Source organism: Ceratotherium simum, chromosome 7 (genome assembly GCF_057802395.1).
Source record: "Ceratotherium simum simum isolate JZ-2026a chromosome 7, ASM5780239v1, whole genome shotgun sequence".
Classification (NCBI taxonomy): Eukaryota; Metazoa; Chordata; class Mammalia; order Perissodactyla; family Rhinocerotidae; genus Ceratotherium; species Ceratotherium simum.
This window is the reverse complement of record NC_141906.1, coordinates 83,577,604-83,596,863: the sequence shown is the minus strand read 5'-3', so window position 1 is coordinate 83,596,863 and position 19,260 is coordinate 83,577,604. Positions and strand designations below refer to the sequence as shown.

Here is a 19,260-nt window from a genome sequence, read left to right as displayed (position 1 = left end):
GGCTGGAGTGGTGGGGTGTTGGTAAGAGCGTTCTCTCTCTCGCCAAGGTACCACATTTTGTTTTGGAGGCTCTAGTGCCCTTATCTTCTGTTGACCAAGGTTGAAAGCATTAATCTGATGTAATCAGTGTTGAGAAGGGTCTTCAGGCAGTGGGATGAAGAAAGAGGTCAGAAAGTTGGGCTGGATACCTAGCCTTCTGCTTACTGACGGTTACTCAGGCAACTCATTTTATCTCTTTGAGCCTCAACTTCCTCAACTGTGAATTGAGGATGATGCTCACTCGGACAGCCTTCCAAATGGGTTAATGTGGAAGAAAGACTTTTCATCCAACGTAAAGCACTATAGAAATTTTAGGAGTTATTTTCACCAGCTTTTGTTATTGGAGGATGTTAGATGGAGACCTCAGGTAGTTTGCTAATGAATTCAAAGGGGAAAAGCACATACACTCTGAAGGGCCGTCCTGGGCTTAATGTTTGTGCCGTGAGAGAAAACGCTGTCTGTTTCTGAGTGGTAAGCCCTGGAGACCGCGTGCACAAGCCCAAGTGGCTACCTATGAAACATGAGACAGCTTGGGCTCTAAGCTTCACTTCGCCTGGAAATTTTAAATGGCTCCTTCATCGCCCGCAGTTTGCCTGTCTAGTGCATTTTGAAGAACTGAAACATTAAAAACAACAACAAAACAGAGCTGATTAATTACTGCAAAAGCTGTTTTGGGGAGAAAAAAGAGAAAAGTTGTTGTCCTATTATATCTCTGAAAAAAATGAGCATTTTATTGCTTCTACAAATTGCTCCCTGGAAAGTACTTTCATTTTCTAATTGTTCATAAATTTACTGACAGGTGGTTACACAGTAGGTGTAACATCGTTATTTTCGTTTTATTATATGCACTGTTTTAACGAGAAAATCTGGAAGGGCTGAGTGTCATACATCATTTGATGTACCCTGAAAATGTGTGGGTGGGCTGGCATAGCCCAAGGCTGCTGCTTCCCCAAGTCTGCCTGGGTCTGGTTTTCCTCACACGGGGTCAATCTGGACAGCTGGGACTGGTTAGAATACGTTAAGATGGTGACAGTAAAAATAAGTCACTTTTCTATGGTTACTCTTTTGCTTAAAAAGAAAAAAAAAAGATGTAAGATTAGCTTTCACTTTCACTGAAAGATCTGTCACAAGTTTTCATTACCAGGGACAAAACAAATTTCAGAGTTTATATGTGCACTAAAAAGTTGGTATTCGATGACCATTAGTTGTGTTGGACAGATTACTCTTTTCATTTTGACATATATTGGTACATCCACTTTAGACTCCTAACTCTGAAGCTAGAAATTATTTCGACATTGTTTAGCATATCTGTAGCACCTACTTTGGCTAGATCATAGCAGGCACTTAATAAATATTTGCAATTTATTTTTCCAACTGTTATTCACAGTTTATTTTCAGGGTTTAATATATCAGTTAATAAAACTATCCTCTGATGGAAATAATAACCTTACGATTTATATAAAGGCAACTTCTACAGGCAAATGAGTTTGGCAACTAGGTTCAAGTGTTTATGAAAATTGAGGAGGCGGAAAGAGCATGTATAATTGGCTTCTATCCCCACTTTATTGAAATGGCTCATATCATGATTATCATTAACATCCAAGTAGCTGACCTTGATATCTCTTCTCACACTTTGTCCCTCAATACAGTCTGAGGCTCTCTGCCACTCTTTCCTTATAGAAATACTCTTTTCTTGTTTCTATGATATCATTCACTCTATACTGTCTCCACCCACTCCTTCTCATAATCTTTCAAGGATGCCTCGTTCCTGTAGAACCTTGCTTGGTGGGACTCACTGAGATTCCATCCACGGCCCTCCTCTATGCACTCTACACACCTCCATACTGATCTCACTGATGCGATGTTTTAGTCAGAGCTCCACCGTCTGGATGTTTCTCTTAAACTCCTAAACAATTGTCTACTAGACACAAAACCCTGAGTTTCCTCTCAGTCCCCTCATATTCAACAGGCCAAAAAGAATCTCTTAATTGTCCCTACCCACTCCTGCTCTTTCTTGTTCTGTTCTCTGTTATTGTACATGGCCCCTATTAGGGTTGCCAGAGTTAGCCAGAAAAACAAAAACAAAAACAAAAACAACAGGATACTCAGTTAAATCTGAATTTCAGATAAGCAGCAAACCATTTTTTAGTATAAATATGTCCCATTCAACATTTATTTTTTGTCTTTTTATTTTTTTAGCTTTATTGAGGTATAACTGACAAATAAAAATTGTATTTATTTAAGGTGTGCAATGTGATGATTTGACATACAAATACATTGTAAAATGATTGCTAATGAACACATCCATCACCTTACATGGTTACTAGTTCTTTTTTTGTGGTGAGAGCACACAAGATTGACCCTCTTGGCAACTTTCAAGTATATGATACAGTATTATTAACTGTAGTCACCATGCTGTACATTAGATCCCCAGAACTTATTCATTTATAAGCGAAAGCTTGTGTCCTTTGACCAACACTACTTAATGTTTAAATTCAAATTTAACTAGGTGTTTTGTATTTTATCTGGTAACCATACCCCCTAGCCAGCTAACAAAACCTGAAACAAGGGGATCATTTTTGACAGCTCTCTTTCTCTATTCCTGCAAATTCCATCACTAATGTGTTTAAGTCCACTTTTCTAGTATTTTTAATTACCTGAATACTTTTCATTCTATTCAAAACCGTCTTAATATAAGTTCTTATCGCTTCTTCCCTGGATTCTCCGAATCCTCCTGTTCTTTTTCCTCCTGCCTCACCTCCCTTCAGTCTGTGCCTCACAAGATTGTCATAGTGTGATCTCTTAGTGTCATGTTAAGTTATATGAACAGTGACCACCCCAGGAAAACTAGTGCAGGCTTGTACACAGAAGGGTGCTATGAAAAGTTGTGCATTTTGAAAGTCATCCATCATCTGAATGGGGCTTAATGATTCTATCAGCTCACATGTTTCCTCTTCCACCAACTCTAAAATCCGCCATGCTATTTTACTGTCTCTAAATCACCACCATGATCTTCATATCTCCAAGACATGGCAGTTACTTGTGCCTTTGGCAGAAACACCTCTACTCATCCCTTCAGAATGATCAGAAGGTCAGATCAGATGTCATCTCTTCAGGAAAGCCTTGCTTAAATTTGTGGATTAAATGAGGTGACTTTCCTATGTACTGCCACATCCCATACATACACCACTGTGGTAGAATTTGTGTGTGTTGTAATTGTCTTTTTGTCATTCTGTTTTCAAAATCAGACCATGAACTGGTGTGATTTTGGAATCAGGCACAAAGTCTTCTACCTCCATATGCCCAGCCCCTCGCACAGCGCTTAGCATCAGTGAGCTCTCAGCACGTGGTTGTGGTGTGAGTAGTAAAGGAGGGCAAAGGCCGTGCCTGTAAACAATTCCTAACTCTCACGGTCCTTAGGGGTCCTCACAGCCCCTAGCTATTTTGAAATGCCCCTAACAGAGCTGCTAGAGCTATAGCTATCTTCTCCATGCATATTGAGTACACTTCTGTTGTAGCACTTAATATATTGTATTTTATTTATATGTTTAAATATCTGTCTCCATTTATTTTTTCAGGAAACGTTCATTGAGTTCCTCCTATGAGGTAGGCACCAGGCCATATGCAGTCCCTTTCTTCAAGGAGTTATAATCTTTGTTGTAAATAAAACAAACAGAGGTGTTAATAGATAACATATCTTAGGCAATATACTAGATGTATGGACAGGGTGCAATGGGGCTAAAGGAGGAAATGGTCACCTGCTTATAGGGACAGCTGGAAACATTTTACAGAGAGTTGACACTAAACAGATTCTGGACAATTAGGAATGCACCCATCTGACACGAGAGAAGAGGCGTTGCAGGCTGGGACCTGCGGAAGAGCACAGCCTGTTCCAGAGACACTGAGGAGCTTCGGGTGGCTGGAATGTGTGGGGAGACAAAGCTGAACAGAAGGGCAGAAGTCAGATGCTGTGGGGAACAAATGCAAAGATAAGGAACTTGGAAACCACAGAAGGATTTTAAGCTGGGAGAGAAATACGATTAACGTGGCTAGATTTTGATTTTAAAAATATACATATCTTATCATGAATGCAGAAAAAGTGTACAGAAGATATGGGAAAGGACTGGTAAAAAATGAAAAATCAGCTTATCTATATGAATAGGTTTTCCTCTTGGAAATAGTAATCCACTGAGGGCATCTTGACATGGCCTAAATAAATGACTCTCCCCTAAGATACAAATAAACTGGTTCACTGCTATATGGTGTAAGATTTAGAAAAAAATAAAAAATAAGAGTTACTAATCAAGCCACCTGAGTTTTGGATTATATACTTTTCACATTGATTCTTTTGCTGAAAACATCTCTAGTGTACAGAACATTTTTAAGGGAACATTCTAAAAATGTATATATATTGCTTTTTTAAAAACAACCTTTTTTACAGTGTATTCAAATGATGAAACATCACACCTGCCAGCACCGAAAGGCTATAAATAGAGAGTGAAGTGTAAATCTAGAGAGAAAAATAAGCAGATTCATTATATATCTATTGCAATTAGGAGAGTATTTTGGTGTCAGACTAGAGAGAAATGGTAATTGAATTGCTTTAAAAAACTAAGAACAGAAAATATGATATATAATGACCAGAAAAACCATATATCTATCGAAAGAATTATTATGGAGGTGATATGAATTATCTAAGAACTCGAACCTCGCAAGTGAATTAATCGGATTCACTTAATCTGTAGGTAAAATGTAAAGTGTCTTCTAAGGAAAAAAAAAAAGAATAATTCAAACCAAAGTACTACAGCAATCTCTACAGCAAGGATATTGAGGGTAGATGTTTTATCCAGGCTTCCTGGTCTTAAATATTCATGCTTCGGATATAGAGCACCTCCCATATACTCACGATCTGCCGGGCTATGAAGATGTGGCTGTGTATGAGTTGTGTTCTCTGCCCTTCTGTAGTTTACACTGTGGTAGTGGAGACAGACATGGGAAGTAGAGGACTATGATCAAATGCTGAAATACAGTTGTGTTCAAGGAAAACATTATGGCTTTATAGAGGAGAGAGTGTATAGCTCTCTGGTGTGGTCATGGAAGTCTTGACTGAGCTGAGTTTCAGAAGATAGACAGGTGATTTCCATCTGGATAAGTCCTAGGAATGACATTTTCTGTAGAGAGAACAGAATGCAAAATTGCAGTAGTGATGAAGTATCGTATTAGCCTCATGGTAGATGCAAAATGCAACACTTTCCCCCAAAGAGCACCCAATTTGAAGAGAAGGCCGATGTATTTCAAATAAACAATATTAGAGCAAACCCAATCAGAGTTAATTTTTATAACTCTGTGGGAGGAGAAGTTTCATAAGAATAAGATAGTGCTTTGAAATGGAGACGGAGCTTGCATCGGGCCTTAAATACCATAATGGGTAGTATTTGGAAAGATGATGATAATTAAGAAAAAGAGAATTACAGAGAAAGAATATTTTAATCTAGGTTGGAGACTTTGACTTGATATGAAAGAAAATAGAGGGCCATTTAGAGATTTGCAAGCAGATCAGTGGCCTGAGAACTGCATTGTTTAAAGATTAGCCTGTCCCAGACATGCCAAAGAGCTGGGAGAGGAGAAAATACAGGAGTCAAGGTCTCGTGGGAGGACATTGCAGTAATTATGACGTAAGTCATGAGAAGGTGAAAGAGAGATGAGCAGAGAAGGCGAAGGAGAGAAAAATATGGATATATTCCAAAGGGAAAAATGACTGAACGGAAGATTGTTTGAACAAGGTTAGAAGAAAAGTATGATTGTAATATTTGGAAACTGTGTGAAAAGGGATATTTTTCAAATTCTATTTTGCAACATAAAGAAATTTGAGAAGGGTGTTTCTGTTAACATACATATTAACTCTATTTTCTGTATTCTGATGCTTTGACCTCTGGGGCCTTGCTGACCCTGGAGGGACTGCCCCTCCCAGGATTAGCCAGTTCCTGCAGACAGTAAACAGTTTGCAAGCAAGCAAGCAAGCGTGGCTTTCATATGCAAGCCAGCCAGTCTAGTGACCACACCTACAACAACTTCCTATCTGGAGACTTCCTGTATGGAGTTCTCATACCTAGGACCACTCTCCACCTGCCCTAATCACCCCAGGGCCAAGTACCAGACAACACTGCTGTGCACTCTGTCTCTAGCGATCTGTAATAATAAACTTCTTCCTTCAAGACAGTCATTTCCATATTTTACCATTCCTGATCAAAACAAATCCCAGATACCTGGTTAAATTAGTAACAGGACACTGCTACATAACCACACTTTTTTATTACACTAATAAAATTCTCTTTTAAAATGTCAGAAACACCTAAAAATGATTTTTTGCTTTATTTTGCTTTTTCTTTTTTGGCCCAAGGTGCAGCATTGAGCTCATCATCTTCTTCAGCTTATGACACTTTATCATACTCGCTTTGTGGAAAGTTGTTCTATTTAAAACAAAATCAAAGAGTTAAGAAAACTGGGAAAATTTATTGATTGCAAATATGTCAAGCAAAGGGCTAATATCATTATTCTATAAATAGGTAATAATAATTGATTTAAAGAAAATAAAAGACACATAGCTAAAAAACAAGAATAGATATTTCAAAGGCATATAAAAATTATTAACACAAGTATGTTCACAAAAATAATCTGATTCACTTATAAAGATATTATGCACTAAAATGCCATTTTTCAATTATTATATTGGCATTTTAAAAAATAGAACACTCAGTAGTGGGAAAGTTGTGGTGAAAAGGTCACTGTCATGCATTATTGGTGGGGTGTAAATTATTTTAGAAGGCATTTTGCAATATACACTCAGTCTTTAAAACATTGTTATCCCTTAAGCCAGGGATGACACACATGTTAATTTTAGCTAAAGAAATAACTAAAAACCAAATGTCAATGTACAGGTGTTCCTTGTTTTATTGTACTTCACTATATTGTGCTTTGCAGATACTTCCTTTTTTATAAATTGAAGGTTTGTGGCAACCCTGCATTGAGCAAGTCTATTGGCACCATTTGTCCAATAGCCTTTGCTCACTTTGTGTCTCTATGTCACATTTTGGTAATTCTCATAATATTTCAAACTATTTCATTATTATTATATTTGTTATGGTGATCTTTGATCAGCGATCTCCAGTGTTGCTGTTGTAATTGTTTTGGGGCACCACAAGCTGCACCCGTATAAGATGGTGAACTTAATCGATAAATGTTGTGTGTGTCCTGACTACTCCACTGACTAGCCCGACTCTCTCCCTCTCCTCAGGCCTCCTTATTCCCTAAGACACAACAATATGGAAATTAGGACAATTAATAACCCTACAGTGGCCTCTAAGTGTTCAAGTGAAAGGTAGAATCACGTCTCTCACTTTAGATCAACAGCTAGAAATGATTAAGCTTGAGGAAGGCATGTCGAAAGCCAAGAGAGGCCAAAAGCTAAGCCTCTTGTGCTAAACAATTAGCCAAGCTGTGAATGCAAAGTAAAAGTTTTTGAACAAAATTAAAAGTGCTACTCCAATGAACACATGAATGATAAGAAAGCAAAATAGTCTTATTGCTGATATGGAGAAAGTTTTAATGGTCTGGATAGAAGATAAAACCAGCCACAACATTGCCTTAAGCCAAAGCCTAATCCAGAGCAAGGCCCTAACTCTCTTCAATTCTATGATGCTGAGAGAGGTGAGGAAGCTGCAGAAGAAGTTTGAAGCTAGCAGAGGTTGGTTCATGAGGTTTAAGGCAAGAAGCCATCTCCATAACATAAAAGTGCAAGGTGAAGCAGCAAGTGCTGATGTAGAAGCTGCAGCAAATCATCCAGAAGATCTAGCTAAGATCATTAATGTAAGTGACTACATTAAACAACAGATTTTCAATGTAGATGAAACAGCCTTATATTGGAAGAAGATGCCATCTAGGACTTTCATAAATAGAGAGGAGAAGTCAATGTCCGTCTTCAAAGCTTCAAAAGGTAGGCTGACTCTCTTGTTAGAGGCTAACGCAGCTGATGACTTTAAGTGGAAGCCAATGCTCATTTACCATTCCAAAAATCCTAGGGCCCTTAAGAATTATGCTAAATCTACTCTGCCTGTGCTCTATAAATGGAACAACAAAGCCTGGATGACAGCACATCTATTTGCAACATGGTTTACTGAATATTTTAAGCCCACTGTTGAGACCTACTTCTCAGAAAAAGAGCTCTTTCAAAATATTACTGCTCATTGACAATGCACCTGATCACTCAAAAGCTCTGATAGAGATGTACAACAAGATTAGTGTTGTTTCCATGCCTGCTAACACAACATCCATTCTGCAGCCCATGGATCAGGGAGTAATTATGACTTTCAAGTCTTATTATTTAACAAATACATTTCAGGGGTGGAGGTTTCTGGGCTTGGTGGTGAGCGGCGTTTCCTTTTTGTCCGACATCTTAACGAGGCTGCAGTGGTAGTCGCTGCTCTCCGAGCTTCGTGATGCCGCCCAAGGACGACAAGAAGAAGAAAGATGCCGGAAAGTCGGCCAAGAAAGACAAAGACCCAGTGAACAAATCTGGGGGCAAGGCCAAAAAGAAGAAGCGGTCCAAAGGCAAAGTTCGCGACAAACTCAATAACCTAGTCTTGTTTGACAAAGCCACATATGACAAACTCTGTAAGGAAGTGCCCAACTATAAACTTATAACCCCAGCTGTTGTCTCTGAGAGACTGAAGATTCGCGGTTCCCTGGCCAGGGCAGCCCTTCAAGAGCTCCTTAGTAAAGGACTTATTAAACTGGTTTCAAAGCACAGAGCGCAAGTAATTTACACCAGAAACACCAAGGGTGGAGATGCCCCAGCTGCTGGTGAAGATGCATGAACAGGTCCCACCAACTGTACATTTTGAAAAATAAAACTTTATTAAATCAAAAAAAAAAAAAAAAAGAAATACCTTTCATAAGGCTATAGCTGCCATAGATAGTGATTCCTCTGATGGATCTGGGCAAAGTAAATTGAAAACTTTCTGGCAAGGATTCACCATTCTAGATGCCATTAAGAACATTTGTGATTCATGGGATGAGGTCAAAGTATCAACATTAACAGGAGTTTGGAAGAAGTTGATTCCAACCCTCATGGATGATTTTGAGGCATTCAAGACTTGCAACAGAGGAAGTAACTGCAGACTTGGTGGAAATAGCAAGAGAACTGGAATTAGTGGTGGAGCCTGGTGATGTGACTGAATTGCTGCAATCTTATGATAAAACTTTAACAGATGAGGAGTTGCTTCTTATGGATGAGCAAAGAAAGTGGTTTCTTGAGATGGAATCTACTCCTGACGAAGATGCTATGACGATTGCTGAAAAGACAACAAAGGATTTAGAATACTGCATAAACTTAGTTGATAAATCAGTGAGAGTTTGAGAGGATTGACTTTAATTATGAAAGAAGTTGTACTATGGATAAAGTGCTGTCAAACAGCATCACATGCTACAGAGAAATCCTTCATGAAAGGCAGAGTCAATCGATGTGGCTAACTTCACCCTTGTCTTATTTTAAGAAGTTGCCACAGCCACCCCAACCTTCAGCAACCACCACTGTGATCAGTCAGCAGCCATCAAGGCAAGACCCTCCACCACCAAAAAGATTACGACTTGCTGAAGGCTCAGCTGATGGTCAGTAATTTTTAGCAATAAAGTATTTTTTAATTAAGGTATGTACATTATTTTTTTAAGACACAACGCTATTGCACACTTAATAGACTACAGTATAGTGTAAACATAACTTTTGTGTGCACTGGGAAACCAAAAAATTTCTGTGATTCACTTTATTGCGTTATTCACTTTATTGGGATGGTGTGGAACCCAACCCACAATATCTCCAAGGTATGCCTGTATAAAGATGTTCATCACATTGTTATTTATGCTGGAAAAAAAATATTCTTCTGGTTAGTAAAGAAATGATAGATTATATATAGCCATTATGCTTGTAAAGAACATTTGGTAATATGAGAGAATGTGCAGATTACAATGAAAAGTAAAAAGGGTATGTGTGCGTATGTATGTATATAAACTTGTGTGTGTGTTTGGGTTCTCACAATGAAAGAATGTACCACTAGACACCTAGTAGGATAGCTAACAGTAAAAAGACTGGCAATACCAAGTGTTGGTGAGAATGTAGAACAATTGCAACTCTCAAACATTGCTGATGGGAGTATAAAAAAGTACAATGATTTTTAAAACATTTTGTAGTTCTTATAAACTTCAATGTGCATCTCTTCATGACCCAGCAATTCTACTCTTTGGTATTTACCCAAGAGAAAGGAAGACATATGTCCAAAAAGAAACTTGTATAAAAATATTTATAACAGCTTCATTTATTATAACAAAAAACTGGAAATATACATTAATTGGAGAATGGATAAACAAAGTGTGACATATTCATACACTGAAATACTACTCAGCAAAAAATAAAAAAGGATGAACTACTGGTATATACAGCATAAAATTTCAGAAACATTATGTTAAGTGAAAGAAGCCAGACACAATAGGTATATGCTATATGATGCCATATCTATGATGCTCAAATAGCCAAAACTAATCTACGGTGATAGAAATCAAAACAGTGACTGCTAATGGAGGAAAGCCATGAGGGAGCTTTCTAAGGGAATATTCCTTACTTGTTTTAGATGGTGGTTACCTGAGTATATAAATTTTTCGAAACTCATAGAATTGTGCACTTAAGATCTATGAAATGTAAATTTTATCTCAATAAAAAATTCAGTAATGGGGGCTGGCCAGGTGGCGTAGTGGTTGAGTTTGCGTGCTCCACTCTGGCGGCCTGGGGTTCGCAGGTTCGGATCCCAGGAGCAGATCAATGCACAGCTCGTCAAGCCATTCTGTGGAGGCATCCCATATACAAAGTGGAGGAAGATGGGCACAGATGTTGGCTCAGGGCCAGTCTTCCTCAGCAAAAAGAAGAAGATTGGCAATGGATGTTAGCTCACAGCCAAGCTTCCTCAGCAAAAAAAAAAAAAATTCATATGGAGGCCAGTCCGTGATCTGGTGGTTAAGTTGAGCACACTCCACTTCAGTGGCCTGGGTTCAGTTCCCAGGCGTGGACCTACATCACTCAGCAGCACCCATGCTGTGGAGGTGACCCACATGTAGAATGCAGCAAGATTGACATGAATGTTAGCTCAGGGTGAATCTTCCTCAAGCAAAAAGAATAAGATTGGCAATGGATGTTAGCTCAGGACGAATTTTCCTCAGCAAAAAAAAAAAAAAAAAAAAAAATCAGATGAATTAAAAAAATAGATTAAATACGTAAATTTTAAAAGAATAAAATAACCTCAAAAGAATATTTATGAATATGTGTACCTAGACCATATACATCCTTAGTTTTGGGAAGCATATTTTTTAAACCAAGACAAGAAACCTAAAAACTAGTCTAAAAAGGAAAAGATATTCATATTTGACTCTGTTTATTAAAAAATTTATCCTACGGCAAAAGTATCAGAAAAACATCAGCAGACTAATAATAAGAGGAAATATACTTAAAAGCGTGAAAAAAATAATATCTATAAATAATATAGCATAGTGAGATATATCATAGAGTATTAGTTAAGAGCACAGGTCAAATCAATACTTCTTTTTTTTTTCTCTTAATACCCAAGACATCTTTGAAATACTAAGGCTCTGCCTATAGAAGGCCACGGAGTCATAACTTTTATTCAGGTGTGCAGTTTGGTGACAAAGCACATCACTGGAAAGGAACATCTGGCAGTCATGCTGAACTGAGCTGGGCTGTTAAAATGATTTCCACCCTGAATAAGTCCCTTCTGTAAGCATCCTAGGATAGGGAATCTGAGTCCAACTGAACAACACAGAAGAGAGTCCTGGCATGACTGTGCCATGTAGAGGTTTGGGCAGTGTCTTGTTAGGCCCCTGAGGGAACCTCTGATATCCTTATTCCAGCAGCTTTGCCAAGGGGGCACAGGGAGCAAGGATGAGATAATAAATTTGTGGAATTGCCATCAAAGCAGTTTCTGACATTTGTATAATACTTTATGATTTAAAAAGTTCCTTTGCATTCATTAACTCATTAGACTTTCATAACTCTGTGACATAAGAAGAGCAGGTAATACTATTTCCATATTAAAGATGAGAACACTGATATTAAGAAAGATAAACTAATCTTTGTAAGGTCAGATCTTTTCAGTAAGAGAGCTGGGACTTAGGCTGAGGTCTTTCTCTCTCTATGGCTATATTATTTTCAGTTTATCACTCTATCTCCAGGACAAAATAATGTAGCCTCAGAGAAGTCTCTTCCTGAAAGATGCTGTGATATTCAGCCTGAAAGTATCTATTTCATTCTGTCCTTTTCTGTTTCTCCACCTTCAATGAGCTAGGTAATCACTCTTCTTAGTGTGTGAAACATATATCTACTCTGTCATATCCACCTCTCAGTTGTCACTTAGCCAAACTATGCAAATATGACCACCTGCATACCTCCCTGTGAGTCGGTGCTCACCTCTGGACTCTTTCCAACTGTTCAGATGGGCAGGGAGGAGTTTCACCACCAGAGAATATAAAGAAACATGACTGTTCAGCCTTTTTCATACATCGACTGAATATTTAACTAATAATGTTCTCACCATATTGAAAAAAAATCCAGGATGATGAATTTATCCCAAGTACCTTCATGACAAGTAAGTCAGTTCATCAGCAACCAGAATTACCTGCGAACTGGATGCTGAGCTCTGAGCTTGGAGGAAAGGAAATGATGTTTGTCTCAGCTTTAAAGGTGGTCCTAATCTGATCAGAAAATCCATACAAATAACATAACAAAATGTTTTCTACTGCATGTAACAAAACATCCAACTGTTGGTGTTTGAGGGTGGCTATTCGTAACAACTCTTTTCCCTGCCCAAGTTTGGAACAACTTAAAAGATAGGCAAGGAGAAAACAGAGAGATAAAAATAGTACCTTTATTTCTGATAAAAATTGAAAGTAGATAATGTGGTTTATATCTTCAGGCAAATGGGCATTCCGATATGGAACCTAAGTATTGGATGCCCATAACCCCAGTCACAGGAAGTGCGGGAAACTTGAGGCCGACAGGCCGGTGGCACAGGACCTCTGTGGGAAGGTCAGCTTCCAAGAGAAAGAAAACGGCTAGTATTTCCAGCTTTATCTTTCCAAGGTCACTCAGTAAACTAAGATATTCCTCCTCCCCTGGTGGTGAGAGTTGTGTGTGGGAGCTCTACGAAAGGCCAAGAGTTCCCTCAGATAAACAGAACGTCAGTATGGTAAAGAAGCATTTCCTTCCCAACACTAACTGAAAGGGATCTCAACAATAAAGACATGTGTTGTCTCCTGTGAGAAGTCAAAGATGGGTGGGAATCAGGACTACAATTGTAGCCTCAAGACCCCAGGCTCTTTCTGTCTTTTTTCAGTACGTGGGTTTGGTCCTCAGGTTTGAACCATCTCAGTTAAAAGACGGTGGTAGCATTTGCAGACAGACATGTGGACATAACAATACTTAGGAGAAGGAAAAAGAAAGGCAGATTTCCATTCAGGCGTCTATTTGTTAAGGAGGTGAAGTTTCTCCAGAGTCTCCCTCGAACTTCCCCTCAGATCCTGCTAACGAAGATTTGCTGACCTGCCCACGCCCTGCCTAACTGCCAGGAAGGTGCAGAGAGTGACCTTCTGGTATTTGAGCCTCTTTAGAGGAACACGGCCTCTGTCAGACAGAAGGAAGGTTGTTGTTGGTGGTGGGAACAGCTACTGAGTAGGTGAGCAACAACGTCAGCCTGATGACACGTGGAAGTTACACAAAGAACATCTGCAAATATGAAAAATTGCTGCACGACAGACTGCATATAAAGCTCCTAATAACTTAATATGTTTTTGAGTTCTCATTACATTTCTAAAATAAAGTAAGACAAAAACAGATCCAAACTTAAAAAAAAAAAATCCAAATCCTATTGCTTGCTTCAAGAGAGGGATCATACATTGGACAGATTGATAGAGTATTAGATCTAGACCTAGATGATTGTTTAGTCCTGCTTCCTCATCTCTAAAGATATCCAGACCAGGTTCCAGAAAATTAAACCACTTTTTTCCACTATAACCCAACTTTTTAGTGAGGATTAACTGGACCATACACTCAGGACTGCAACACAAAATCCCAACTCAGCTTTACATGCAATTAATAATATAATACTCTCTTAATTTTATATGAGATTCTCTGCAGAGCAGCTCATGTTCAAAGAGGAACATTTTCCCGGAGATCTCAGTGGTTTTAAGACCCATGCAATTGTGTTTGGGGATTCAGTAGAATTTTTAACTGTGAGAGAGAAACGCTACCCACAAGTACTGCAGTAATGAGCAGTCTTTCAGATCAATCTTTGGGTGTGGAATTGGGATTGAGTAATTATTTACAGGCCCTCCTACCTCTAAACATCTGTAAACACTGTGAAAATCCAGATTCTCCTGTCTAAACCATGCGATCTGCTTATTTTTCAATATAAAAAAACTCACCCTGTCGTAAAATGAAAACTGGTATAGATTAGTGAAGTCCTAAGAATGCTTAATTTATTTCCAATCCACTTTCTCACATCCCTTGTTCTTGAGGGAATAAAAAACAAAAACAAAAACAAAACTTTAGTCGAATGCTGATAAGGCTCAGGAATGATTGATGGCTCATATGAAAAGTTCTCTTTGAAGCACATGATTTAGAAAGAACAGTGACTCATTTTTTTCTTCCAATATACTTTGTCATGAATTTTTTCTTTCTAAAATAGGGTTTTATTTAAAAGAATAAAAGCAAGAATTCATAATGTATGTCTTGCCTTGCAGAGAAATTTGACAAAAAAATAAAAATTTTGTTGACCAAACTCTAGCTGTCAGATATACTAATCTATTGTCTTGACAAAATCAATTTCAAGGAAGATCTCAGATTGTGCTGTCATCAAAATTGATTGTATCAAACAAGATACTCTCTGCTGTTGACAAGCAGCACTTTCTTACAACTCCTAGCATTTCTTCCATTCACTCTACCCCACTGCCCTTGGAAGCCAACAAAGGTTGTAAGAAAATTATGAACATAAGTCATCACTTAGAATCTACCCAACAAAAACAAGTCCCAGGAGGTTGAACTTGAACTAGCAGCTTTCAGACCACAGGAAATGTAAGCTGAAATGGTAAATTTATAAAGCTACATGTTGAAAATAGACCCCCAGAATACAAGATGTCTATTGTTTGAAGCAATAAAGTGCAAATGAGACCTGCCTTTGCATGCACAATTGGGCATATGCTCCCATAAATCCATGATTGGGTATGCAAATGAGTATTTTGTGCACCCAGTTACCTGTTTGCTATCTTCATATTTTTAGGGTCGATGTAAGTGCTTTTATTATTTTTTTTAATAAAATTATTCTAAATTGTCTGTGGATGAATGATGCTTTGGAAAATTGTTATTTCCTTAGAGTTAAGATTTAAACAAACCTCTCTGAAAACTTTCAGTGAATGGATCTGTGTTAGTAAAGTGAAATGTGGAATTAAAGCAATTATCTGGGTGAGTCAAGTTAAACATACCAAGAGGCATACATTATTCTGCACATTATTCTGGCATTTTAGGTAGAAGAAAGGGCCTAGATTGTCCAGTGCACGTAGCTTTGCACTTCACGTAGCCAGTCTGGCAACACCACCACCGGGCCTGGGAAGGCAAGGCAGCTGCAGCCTCTTCTTAGAATATAATCCGGCCTAGAGAAGTGGATCCATTGCCCGACAGTGACTGTATGTCCAAGCAAATAAGCTTTCCATCTAATGCATCCTGACTTGCATTTATTCCAGCTTTTCTCAGAAAAGAAATAGGGAATGTGAGGATGCGCTAAATTAAGGTTACAAAACTGTGAGTGGAGAGGCAAAAATCTCTGAATAATTTTCTTGACAGTGTATTCAACCCCCTCAGGACCCATGGTGATAAAGCACTGAAGATTTATGTTAATGTGTAAGAACCCCACTCTGTTCCTCTGGGAGATGGTAAAGAAGACATTAGGAGGCTCAAGGATAGTTTATATTTATCAGGTAAAGTGCTGTCTGCTCACTAATAAGCTTCATAAGTATTTTTCTTTTCCTGAAAAGAATTGAAAAAAGATCCAATTTTACAATCTAAAAAGAAAAAAGGAAAGAAAAAAAAGAACCAATTTTCAAAGATTCTAATACCTTAGTACAAAATCTAACTGAATTACTATCTGCCTTCTTGGCGAGACTGCTTGAATATCATTTACGTAATCCTGGCTTCATCAACACAGCACTAACTAGGCAAGCATTTCAGCACCCAGATAGATGACTAGGTCAGGACCATGCTATATATTTATACGTGTCTTATCTCTGTAGTTGTTAAACCTGGAGAAAGAATCAGATTTTTTTTCAACTGGATTTGAAGCTGATTTTTTCTTGCAACTCTATCTGGGTGAAAATCTCAGTCTACAAGATATACAAAATAGTCTCTTTAATGATGTGCCTGCTTCCTTCCTATTTCTGCTTTTCTCTAATCTTAGCAGATAAGTCCTTCTTAAGCCTCATTATTGAAAACAGTCCACCTCCATATTTTATGCCTAATTCTATCTTAAGTGGGAGAAATATCTGGGCTCATATGCTAGCCTTTCTCTGAGTTAATATCAAGTCAGCCTGGCTGATAGGGCTGTTCAGGACTTGGAAAACTGAATCTTTCAGCAGCTATAGTTACTACCCCTGAGCCTTAACTTCAAAAGGAATTTAGCCCATAGCCTTAGTTGCCCATGTTCAGCAGATTTGCATCCCTGACATTTGCTTCCAGGTCTCTTGATGCTGAATTTTATTATTTTAACCTGTTACTACTTCTAGACTGACATCTTAGGTTTTAGCCTTTGCTTGGATCATTGTTTATGATATTTAACTTCCACCTGCCATTTTCCCTCTTAAATAAGTGATTGATTGATTGATTTCCTCATATCTCCACAGGTATTTATTAAGTGGCTTTTAGGTTCCAGGCCAGTATTAGGAGCTAGCAATACACAGGTCAGACAGGCACTGCATGCATGTAACGTGCCTGCATCTAGCTTTGTAGTGATTGGTCAGATACCAATGTTTAGAGTTAGGCTCTCCCAGGATTCGTAGGTTAATCTGGACTGACAGCCTGCTCTGCCATAGTGTGCCATCAGCTGAGTCTTGTTCAGGTAGTCCACGGCTTTGGGGGAATTATAATCTGGTTTGGAGATTAGGAGAGTTCACTTTATTGGAGCAGCTACTTCTGTCCCACCCACTTCATTGGACCTGATGTTGGAGAAGGGCATGGGTCTTGGGTGCTAATATTATGGGAGCCTAAAGTGAAGAGTGGCATGAAGAAGCATGAACTTCTACCTTAGTTTTCTATAAGGGGCACTAAGCAGAGTAATGTAGAGTTAGATATCAACTAGGATTGTTTTTCTTAAGAAAACGAAATAGCAGACAGAGTGTGATATGGGATAGATGATGCTCAGTCACTCAGCAAACATTGACAGAATGTCTCCCATTGGTCTGGCATGGACTAAGGGCTTAGGAATACAGACATTTTAAAAAGCCCTATCCTTGGGTAACTAACAATGTAGTGAGGGAGATAGAAACATGCAGTTATACTACCAGGTTCAAAGGCCTTTGATCCACGTGAGTGCTTCCGTCTATACAAGGCCTTGTCAAGCTAAGAGAATACAATGGGCAGGCAGGTTATAAGCCACTTTTTTTGTATTGTAGGAATACCAATTTCCCAGGTTGATCTAGTGTACATTAATATAGATCTTGTAACTCCTATGTTCACACTTCTACATTTAATATATTTAATAGAAATCACTATGGCTGGTAACAGAAAGAAAAGTCATGTTCTGTAACTTTTTGTCAAGAGCTATATTTCAGTAGTGCAAGCTATGAATTTTCTTATCAATTTGTGCATCCAGTGTGCATCCACACAGCCAGTGTGTATCTATAAAAATCTGGTCAACTGTATAATGATTGGGTGGGTTTCCTTTTGCTGCTCAAGGCCTTCTTTTAACAAGAATATTTTTATATCCAATTTTAAAACATGCTGCAAGTCATGTCTTCAAAGATGAAAGTTGAACGACATGGTAAGTACCACAAAACATTTTATTGAGTGTAGGTAGAATTACTCTGGGTTGGTCAATGTCCTAGAAAAAATGTTCTAAGTGATCTCTTTATTTCTACCCAGCCAGGTGTCAAGGAACCAGGTAGCCATAAACACACCTACCTCTTTAAGTGCCATCATTGACTCTTCTTCTTCAGCACTTCACTTTTATAGCACTTGCAATTGTGGCGTTTGTCATCAACAATCTACTTGCTTTTTTGTTTTGGCTGCTCATCTTCTTCTCGCTCCTGGAACATAGACTTTGCCTAAGGTTATTTTTTCTATAGGCTCTGTTCCTAAAACTAATAATAGCTTACAGTTATTGAGTGTTTGCAATGAACTTTGTAAGTACTTTGCATGTATTACATCATTTAATCTTCACATCAATTCTTTGAGGACAATACCATTATTAGCCCTACTTTAAAGATGAGCAAACCAAAAGCTTAGAAAGATGAAGCAATTTCCCAAGATTCTGCCATTAATAAAATGGCAGAGTCCTTGCAAGGACTCATGCAAGTTCTGATGGACTCTATAACTGGTGATCTTTTTCCCTATAACAATCCACTGAGAGCTCACAAATATCATCTTCCTAGAGCCTGAGCAGAAGCTAGTAGTCCTCTTATTCTTTTAAATTTGTTCTTTGTGACCTATCTCGTCTACTCTATCCTACACCATAAACACAATTTTAAAAAAAGGTAAGCTCCTTGAAGCCCAAAGATTTTTTTCCCCATTTTTAAAAGTCTTTATAGAATCTAGCTCTTCTTTAAATAAAGTATATGTACAGTATTCATATGTGCAATAAATTTTTCATATTTTAATTTGAATTGAACACTCCAGCTAATCAGCCCCTTGGCAATAACAACTGTCAAACTCTCAGTGCAGTGATGAAAGTTAGGAAATGCTTGTTCAGGTAATCAGATTTAAAACAGATAAAAATGTAAATCTCAATATATCATTGGACTTTACAGTTTATGAAAATGAACAAATAGTTTCCATATACCTAATTTCTCTTAGATATAACCTCTAGCTTTTAAGATCTCTAATCAAATTTTATTTGGAAAATACCT

At 38.2% G+C, this 19,260-nt stretch overlaps 1 protein-coding gene, 1 long non-coding RNA gene and 1 pseudogene across 4 annotated transcripts in view; 2 read left to right on the top strand and 1 right to left on the bottom strand.

The window, feature by feature from the left end:
* OPCML (opioid binding protein/cell adhesion molecule like) overlaps positions 1 to 19,260 on the top strand; it is a 497,258-nt gene that overhangs the window by 296,456 nt on the left and 181,542 nt on the right. The gene's annotated exons all lie outside the window — the stretch shown is intronic.
* Positions 4,687 to 19,260, bottom strand: part of LOC147916730 (uncharacterized) — a 75,894-nt gene continuing 61,320 nt past the window's right edge. Inside the window, exons 4-5 of one of the 2 annotated variants that reach the window (XR_015552765.1) lie at positions 18,317 to 18,441; positions 4,687 to 5,210 (exon numbers count right to left, since the gene is read on the bottom strand). This is a non-coding gene — a long non-coding RNA (uncharacterized LOC147916730). Of the gene's footprint in view, positions 5,211 to 8,999; positions 9,390 to 18,316; positions 18,442 to 19,260 lie in introns of those variants that run through there. The other variant, XR_015552764.1, reaches the window with a different exon arrangement.
* Positions 8,462 to 8,977, top strand: LOC101387834 (small ribosomal subunit protein eS25 pseudogene; annotated as a pseudogene).